The following is a 9,531-nucleotide window of genomic DNA, read 5'->3' as shown; positions in this document are numbered from 1 at the left end:
AACTTAATGTCAGAAGATTATACTGAGAATCTGCTTAGTTTATTTTATTTGTGTGGCAAAATCTAGAACATTAGCTAGTTGTTCTGGTCCAATGCTTTACTGTAAAATTGTTTATTATAAAAATTATTTTTGCTAAGCAATACAGACTGGGTTCTAAAATGTTTTCAATGAGTTACAATTAATTTTTGTGGTTGTCAGTGGAGTATGATTGACGAATTAGGAGCAGTGAGGAATATCCTATCTAATAAAAGAGTAATATGCAAATTGACCATCACTCCAACACACAAGATGGCTGCCCCCATGTGGTCAAAGATGACTGCCCCCATGTGGACACAAGATGGCCACCACAAGATGGCCAGCAAGGGAGGACAGTTGGGAGGGACCAGGCCTGCAAGGAAGGGCAGTTGTGAGCGATCAGGCCAGCAGGGGAGGGCAGTTGGGAGGGACCAGGCCTGCAAGGGAGGGCAGTTGGGGGTGATCAAGCCTGCAGGGGAGGGCAGTTAGGGGTGACTAGGCTGGCAGAGGAGGGAAGTTGGGGGTGACTGGGCCTGCAGGGAAGGGCAGTTGGGGGGGACCCAGGCCTGCAAGAGAGAGCAGTTGGGGGAGACCAGGCCTGCAGGGGAGGGCAGTTAGGGGTGACCAGGCCTGCATGGGAAGGCAGTTAGGGGTGACCAGGCCTTCAGGGGAGGGCAGTTAGGGGCAAACAGGCTGGCAGGGGAGCAGTTAGGCATCAATCAGGCTGACACGGGAGTGATTAGGAGGTGATCAGGCTGGCAGGCAGAAGCAGTTAGGGGCAATCAGGAAGGCAGGCAGGCAAGTAGTTGGGAGCCAACAGTCCTGGATTGTGAGAGGGATGTCCGACTGCCCGTTTAGGCCCAATCCTACTGGGATCGGGCTTAAACGGGCAGTCGAACATCCCTCGAGGATTAGAGAGGGTACAATCTGGGCTGAGGGACACACACACCCATGCACAAATTTTGTGCACTGGGCCTCTAGTTCTATTATAAATGGAAATCTTGAACTCCAATCTAGAATCCTGGAATCCATTGGCCTAAACAGGGGTTGACAAACTATAGCTTGGGGACTATATCCAGTCTGCTACCTCTTTTTATATGACTCAAAGTAAGAATAGTTTTTCCTTTATTAAGCAGTTGAAAAAATCAAAAGAAGAATAATATTTCATAGCATGTGAAAATTACACAAAATTTAAATTTTGGTGTTAATAAATAAAGTTTTATTAGAACATAGACACAGTTTATATGTTGTGTATGATTGCTCTTATCCACAATGGCAGAGGTAAGTAGTTATTACACAGAATTTGGCCTTCAAATCTAAAATATGTACTACTTGGTCTTTTAAGGAAAATGTATTGACCCCTGGCTTAGGCTATAGTTTATTTTATCTTCCTTGTGGGTATTGGGAGGTAATGTGATGAGATCCTAATAACTTAAGCTGATCATATAGGCATGTGAGTAATAGCTTTTCAGGCCATTAAAAAGGACTGCATTTCATTGTGGAGTCATTTAGATTGCTCACTACAGACCATAAGGAGGACACTAATGAATAAATGGAGTACTTGACTATTTATGCAGAAAGTTCTAGAGTGGTTTCATTGCTGTACTATAGTTACAGCAAATCTCCTTTTTATTTTATAACTAAGACTTCAAGATTCTCTTTAATATTTGATAAGAATGTCTAGAACATTTACTCAACATGGAATGAGAAAAATTCTTGAAAGAAGCAAAACAATATATAAGTACACATGAAATCATTTATATGAAGTCCAAAAGGCTTACATATTTATGTGAAGTATGCATATAATGCATATAACACTTAAGCATTTATATGAAGATCAAAATCAGGCACAACACAACAATATTTTTTAGTGAAAACTTAACTTTGCTCAAAGAAAGTTCTGGCCTTTGTTCTTGGCTCTTGGGAGATAATTGTTAAACCATTAGAATATCTTGTCTGATAAGAATGTCATTGTTTACCTGGAGATCTTGGGCTGTGCCAGATAATATATGCCACCAATGGGATGTATGACCCCCTAGATGGGACCTTGGACCAAGCAGTATCAACTTGAATGTTGGAGACATTTACAGGGCCTGGGACAAGGCCAGCCCTGTAAATGGCCAACAATGTTTTTGTGACGGAACCTCAAATAAAACTCTGGACACCAAGACTTGGGTAGGCTATGGTTGTCAGTACAAACTGTTGCACATCATTTCTGGGAGAGGTAAGCACGGTCCATACAACTCCAATGGGATGGGACCACTAAAAGCTTTGCACTTGGAACTCTCTGGGCCCTGCTCCATGGGACTCTTCCCTTGGCTGATTTTAATCTCTGCCTTTTCCTTGTAATAAAACATAATTTTGAGCATAACAGCTTTGATAAAGTTTGTGAGTTCTTCCAGGAAATTATAGAAACAGAGGGTGGTTTTAGGGAACTCCTAACTTTCAACTGGTGTGACAAGTTAGGGTAGTCTTGCAGACCTCTGAAAAAATTGCAGTGTATATACATTTCTTATTTGTGTCTGCACTTACATACATACACACACATCACAAAAATCATGCTAGTGGTTACCAAGGTTGGGTGCTAGGCATAACATGTGATTTCTAGGATGGTAGCAATATTATATTTCTTCATCTGATAGTGGTTAAATAGATACTAATATATAATTCTTTTTTAATCTGTACATATACATTTATGTACACTTGTGAATTTATAATATCTCACTATTTAAAAAGGAGGAAAAGAACTCTTCACAGAGTACATTACTTTAAATAACCCCCACACACAAATGCACACACACAGGATCCAGTGTAGCAAGGTATTACGCTACACAAAAGATTGCTATTTTGTCCTTAGTTTCATTGCTCAAGAAGTATTACCTATTTTTCATGAAGGAATAAGTCACTTAGTTATTCAAAGATTATGATCGCAATTGTCATGGTAGTGTGATAAAATATTGATTGTTATCTTCCACAGTATTAGAAATTCTGTTCCATTGCTTACATGTGTCCCTTGGAACAATGTATGTGATGTCTCTTTTATGACTAAGTTGCAGCAAAATGAACCCTGCTTGTAAGGTTAGAGTCAATGACCTCAAAACCTCCACTACCCAGTAGAGTTACATATGCTCAGAACAGTGACTGTAATTTCCTCCATAGTGGGAATTGTGATTCTCTCCCCTTTTCAGCACTTCTCTCAGTTCGGGGACTAATGTGTGCTTCAGTAAACAATTTTACATTGATTGACTATAAGGAGGATTTGAACCCATTAACAGTTGGTCCCTTGCACCCAAAGAGATCTTCAGGCTCAGTGTTTGGTCTTTGTGCCATCATTTCACATCTACACAGCACACATAGAAAGACCACCATTATCTCTATGTAGGAAGAGCAGCTCAGACAAAGCTTGTTTCCTTACTGCCAGGTCATTGAACTTCTGTAGCAATTGCCATCGCTTAATGTCTGATAGAGCTGAAAGCCCCCAAATAGAGATCTTGTAATACGGTCACAGTAATGTGAAATAATTTTAAGTATTCATTTAACTTCTTTAAGGTATCAGATATAACTTATTAACCTTTACTGATAACCTACAAGTCAACCCAGTTTGGAAACATCTTTGCTAGATGTTGGGGGGAAGGGTATCTCCTATAAAGTAATATACTTATAGGTCACAAAGGGAAAAAGATGATAACAATGGCTGGTAACCACCTGAGCAGAAGAAAGTATGCTAAAGAAGAAGCATTTTGCCATAGACCTCCCTCCATCAGTGGTCCACTCGGATAGACGGGTGGATGGATACATGTAGACTGAAGACAGAAACTCACTAGGTCAACTTCTAGCATGACTGCCTTTTTCAAGTCACCTGGATTGACTGTCACAAGTCAATTCCTGGTAATTGCATTACCTGGCTTCACCTGATTCCATTGTTCATGTGGCCCTAAATAATCAGGCTGCTCATTGATTACTTGCTTGTTCTGGCCAACTGAACAACTAAATCAAATTGACCCTGTGGCAACTGGTTTCATTGTTTAGCAGGTTCCAATTAGGATCCTCCAAAGCCTGAGTTGGCCACATTTGGGACATTTAAAATACTAAACACCAGGCTGCTTCCAAGTAAAGAATATGGTTGTAGAGAACACACCACAGGGTGGCACCACCACATACTGTTGCAGGCAGGGCTGGAACACACAAAGGGCAGTTCTCAAATTTTATTATGTGTAACAATCATTTAAAAGAACTTGTGTAGAAACTCTGATTCCTGGGTTTCACTCCAGAGAGATTGATTCAATATGCTGTGTTGGGGCCCCAGGGATATACATTTTCAATAAGTACCTAAGTCATTCTGATATAGATGGTCTCCAAGAACCTTAGAGAAACACTAAGTTTCTTTGTGCTGTAGCTCAAACAGAACTGCTTCTAGGCTTCTGATAAGGGCTGTTGGTTTCTACTGTCACCATATAATTCATGTGCTTAATGCCAGGACTTTTTAGCAGGCACACATTCTATCACTCAGTAGAAAAGTTGCACCCAATGGCTCTGTCCACAAGCTAAGACTCCCTTGGCCATTGTATAAATGGCACCTACTTAGTTTCTATATAATTTTGAGGATATATTGATGTGACTCTCCAAAGTACTTTAGTAACATCATGTAAATGGATACACTAATGTCCCTAGAGAATAATCTTGGCAGATTTCCTCCCCAGATCGTGCATTGCTACAGTTGTCATTACCTTATAGCTGTTCAATAAAACCATGAGCAGCTGGCCCAAACTGGTCTGTTTTTTAATTTTTTTGACTATACTAAAAGACTTTATATTGTTAATAAATGGAGGCAACTAAAAGTGAAGTATTTAGCTCATCCAGCCCTTAGAATAATTATTAATTACTGGTATGCAGTTTCAATTTAATTCCCCTAATTTAAATTTGGCATTCATAGTTATTAAAACTGTAAGAGCTAAACTATAAACAATCTATTTTATTTTTTATCAATTTTTAATCATAATTTTGTTATTTAGTAAGTGATGTGTTTGTTTTTCAATGGTCACAGCTGGGTTGGCCAACAAGTAAGGATGTTAGTACTTTCACTGGAAACTCAGTCTGAGATTGAAAGTCAATTTAATTTAATTCAACAAATATATGTTGAGTATATGCTATGTAGAAGGCATGCATACAGCTCAGTCCTTATTTCCAAGAGGCATGCAATCTTCAATAAGTAACAATGGTACTATGAAAAATGTGTAGTTCAGTTTAAATTGTCTATGGTTCAGCAGGAAAGGAAATTATATCTTGTGAGGATAAATGATATCATGGAAGAGGTGGCATTAGCAATGGCAGTTAAGCAAGGTGGTGTTGAGAAAATAGATAATCCAGTTTGGGTGATCTGTAGACTGCATTTTTGAAGTGAGAGCAGATGATACAGCTGTAGACTGTTGTCCTTCCATGAGTTTAGCTCCTGACTCCTACGAAGGCATTGCTAATTTCAAATCAGTATCCACTGTATTGGTGGGAGCCAAGAAGACACCATTCTGTTCTCTAGGTTTGTAGTCACTTGTTCTCTCTGTGTTTCTATTTATCTGCCTGTGCAATATAATACTTAGAATTCCTCTTTATCTAAAGGAACATCAGCATAATAAAAATATTTGATTTGGACTTTACTCTTCACAAAACATCAACCCATGTATTATCTATTTTGGTTTGTATAACAAAACTTTCAGGTATTTGGGATTGACATCTTAATCTCTATTTTGCAGGTGAGGACACTAAAGTTCAGAGGAAAAAATGGAAATTGTCCAAATGCCACATTGCTTTCAATGAGAGAGCCGCAATTCATGTCTACTGCCACCAACTCCCAACTAGGCTTCCTCTTTTCATAGTGAGGAGTTAATAGGGTGAATATAAAAATCTTTTGTAATAGAGGCAACAGTAAAAATCCCTTAAGTATAACCCAAATAATATTCACATTCATGTGGCTAGGTTTGTTTGCATACAACTTGAAACAAAAGACATTCTTAAAAGCAAAGAACAAAAATACAACAACAACAAATAAAAACTGGTATAAGAGAAAGTAAAATAGAAATAGTTGGGCCAACCAGATATTAAGTGTCTTTGATATGATGCCTCATGAAATACATATGCTATTTTTAACTCACAATGCATAATGTGACTTCATCAGACCTTTAAATATACCTTCCACTTTATAAAAAATGTGAGATATAGAGTAATATACTAAATGTCACCAAGAAGAAGCAACCAGTCCAATCCAGAAGGTGGGGTGTTCCAGCAGGGGTTCTGTTTATAACAGATTAAGTTTATAATTGTGGAATGGGGTTGAGGAATGCAGGGAGTGGTGGGAGGGAAGGATAAAAAAAAAACCCAAGAGCCCAGCCAGTGTGGTTCAGTGGTTGAGCATCAACCTATGAACCAGGAGGCCACTGTTCATTTCATGGTTAGGGCATATGCATGGGTTGCGGGCTTAATCCCCAGTTTATGGCATGCAGGAAGCAGCTGATCAATGATTCTCTCTCATCATTAATGCTTCTATTTCTCTCTTCCTCTCTGAATCAATAAAATATTTTAAAAAATTTAAAAAGAAACCCTGAGAGAAAGTGCCATATTATGTTGACTATGCTTATGGTCTCAGGGATATGATAAAATTTACCAAATTGTACATTTTAAGTATGTACAGTTTAATGATTGTTAACTATACTGCAATATAACTTTTAAAATGTGAATGTTGAAAGCAATTTGCAAAACTTAGAAATACTCATTCTCAATCTTCAGGTATCTCAGTTTTTCCCTTTAAGCTGCTGTTTTGCGTGAATGGTCGTTTCATCCTTTTGAACAGTAAAGAAAACTGAAGGACTGGCATGGCTGCTTTTGTGAATCTTTGCCCTTTTGAGGGACATAATTTGAGCAGCTAATGTAGTCAAAAAGGTTGTGCTCATGGCAAGGGTGTGCAGAGAATCATGGGGTTAGTTTTAAGGCTAAAAAGCTAAACAGAACTGCTATTCTGAGATGCCCAGAACACTCCTGACTGAAAAATGGTATAAGCTATGCCCTGAGAGAGTGGAAAGGCTCAATTTTATTTCAATCTGACCTTCATCTGATTCCACCTGTGCACTTATTCCAGGTGTTCCAGCAGATTGGGGGCTAATGCATGTGCACTCACAGAGGCACCTTTGAAAAATTGATTTGCATAAGCCCACACACTGCTGAGTGCTTAAAAGGTGCATCAATAAGTATAACATTGCTCCTGCAGATAAAAATAAAAAGGCTCCTTGAAATGTGGGGAACATATTCAATAACTCCAGTTTACATGCTCTTTAAGTTATAAGAAATATTTCAACACCAATTTATAGTTGTGACTAGATTGATAACTATTACTGTGGCCTTTTGGGTATCAAAGCATCTCCATTTCAACATGCAGACACCTGAGAACATTAGCCCACAGTCACTAACACAGACCCTTCTTTCATTCACTTGGAAGGAGCTAAATTCAGGAATACATTTTAAATATGTTCCTTCTTCTAAAACAAATGCTTCGTCGATCTCCACAAAATCCACTGATATAGGCAGTTACTAAAATAAGAACCTGAGCCCTGACATTTTTCTTGATTCTATTGCATATTTTTAAGTCAGCTGTTTGAGAAATAGTAACCATAACTGCGACTGCCAGAATGCCAGATGACCAATTCACTTACTCAAATAGCAATGGTGCCTTTCAACCTGCCATCTTAAAAACATCTTCAAATGAAACAGATTCATTTGGATTGCCCAGAATGCATATTCATGTTCCCTTCTATTATTTCCCTCCATAACATTCCCATCTAATTTATTTTGGAGGGCCCATGGCTTATACATGTATGGTGGTGGTGGTAGTGGTGGTGGTGTGTGTGTGTGTGTGTTGTGTGTGTGTGTATGCATATGTGTGCTAAAAACAAACAAACAATCAAGCAAACACACTCTCAAATAGGGTACAAGGTGAACTAACTTCTTTCTTGATGGCACACAGCCTTCCTCCTCAGGTGGAAATCTTGGCTGTTTCTGAGACAAATCATTTCAAGGCTTTCCTTTCTCTTCATCTGTTACTCCCATTACCATTTGAGATCCATCCTGCTTCCTCCTACTATGCTCAAGGGGCAGGCATGATGGGGATTGCTGGAGGTCATGGTGGGGATGAAGAGGTTGAAAGCAGAGCTACCACCAGTGTTTGGCTACCTGGGGGCTGTGCTGGATACCTACGAGTGAACTGCCCTCCCCTGACTCATTTCCCCTGGGGAGACACCAAGCCAATGGAGGGCCTTCCACCAGGAACTGGTTTGACCAGTGGAATCTACAAATGGAACACAGCCAGTTACTGGTGCTTGGCTGGTTCTTTTCATCTGGAATAGGCAAAGGTTGAAGCTCTGAGGGTCCTGAATGGAAAGAATAAACTTGCACTGTCAGGTTGAAGAACAAATTTGGAAACACGGAAAATGACTTTGAAAGAAAAGAAAGCTAAGATGCCTAGAACCTAGATAGGGTGGTGAAAAAACCAATGGAAGAATATTCTGCCCTTTTCAAGCAGGGAGAGGATGAAGCCTGATGAGAAGGTCCCCGACCATTAGAGTCACATGGGCCTGGCAGGATAGACAACACCCTTAATTCAAGCACAGCCTTGGCTTCATTCGTGGATCTTCAATTGCTCGTGATTGTGTGGAATAAACTTGAACAAATAGTCTTTGTAGAACTTATTTTCTTTTTCCTTAGACTTTTTCTACAACATGACTGTTTATTGGTGAGCATTAACATTTAGGAATAATTTTCAAGATGTTGATGTAACCAATCCTTTGAGCAATCCTGAATCCTAGTGTTTATTAATAAATGATTTGCAAAATTATAGAATCCCCCTTTTTAAAAAATAATTTGCAATAAATTGACATTTGGATTAAATAAATAAATAGAATCATATATTCTTTATTATATCAGTATTATGTTTATTTTCAATTAGAAAATAAGTACCCAGTAGATCATGAGATAACAACATTTTAATGCTTGCTGGTAGATATTTCTATTTGGAATCCAAGAAAAAATAGTAATGTCTTTCTTGATTCTACACATGTTAACATATATCCATAATATATTTTATGCATACCATGTGTTTGTAACACTGAGCTATTGAAATCTGATTTGCAGACAATTTTGCTATTTCCACAAATTTACGGGTATAAGCTCTCTATTTAATTTTGATCACCATGGTCTTTTCCACAGGCAAGCTTGTTCCTTGACCCCAGGAACAAGTTTTGACCTTTTCAGCTCTTTTATTCAGTTTGACATTAATTTTTGTTCTTTATTCTTAACTGGTTTTCATTGTACTTAGTGTGTAATACATGGATCCTGGGGGTCAAAATAAACCCATCAAATACCCATGAATTTTAACCAAAGACTGCAGCACTACATGATTAAAAGCTTTAAATTCTCAAAGAGCAATGTGATTAATCCAGTACCACAGTGCTGAGTGGCTTCACACTGGCTTCATTT

At 38.7% G+C, this 9,531-nt stretch overlaps 1 long non-coding RNA gene across 1 annotated transcript in view; it reads left to right on the top strand.

Moving 5' to 3' along the window:
- The first annotated feature begins 760 nt into the window (after positions 1-760).
- The window catches only part of LOC307104118, a 347,699-nt gene continuing 338,928 nt past the window's right edge, over positions 761-9,531 (top strand). The window contains exon 1 of the long non-coding RNA XR_013813860.1: positions 761-867. This is a non-coding gene — a long non-coding RNA (uncharacterized lncRNA). The remainder of the gene's footprint in view (positions 868-9,531) is intronic.

This window comes from Cnephaeus nilssonii (genome assembly GCF_951640355.1).
Source record: "Cnephaeus nilssonii genome assembly, chromosome: 1".
Lineage (NCBI taxonomy): Eukaryota > Metazoa > Chordata > Mammalia > Chiroptera > Vespertilionidae > Cnephaeus > Cnephaeus nilssonii.
This window is presented reverse-complemented; position numbering and strand designations above follow the sequence as displayed.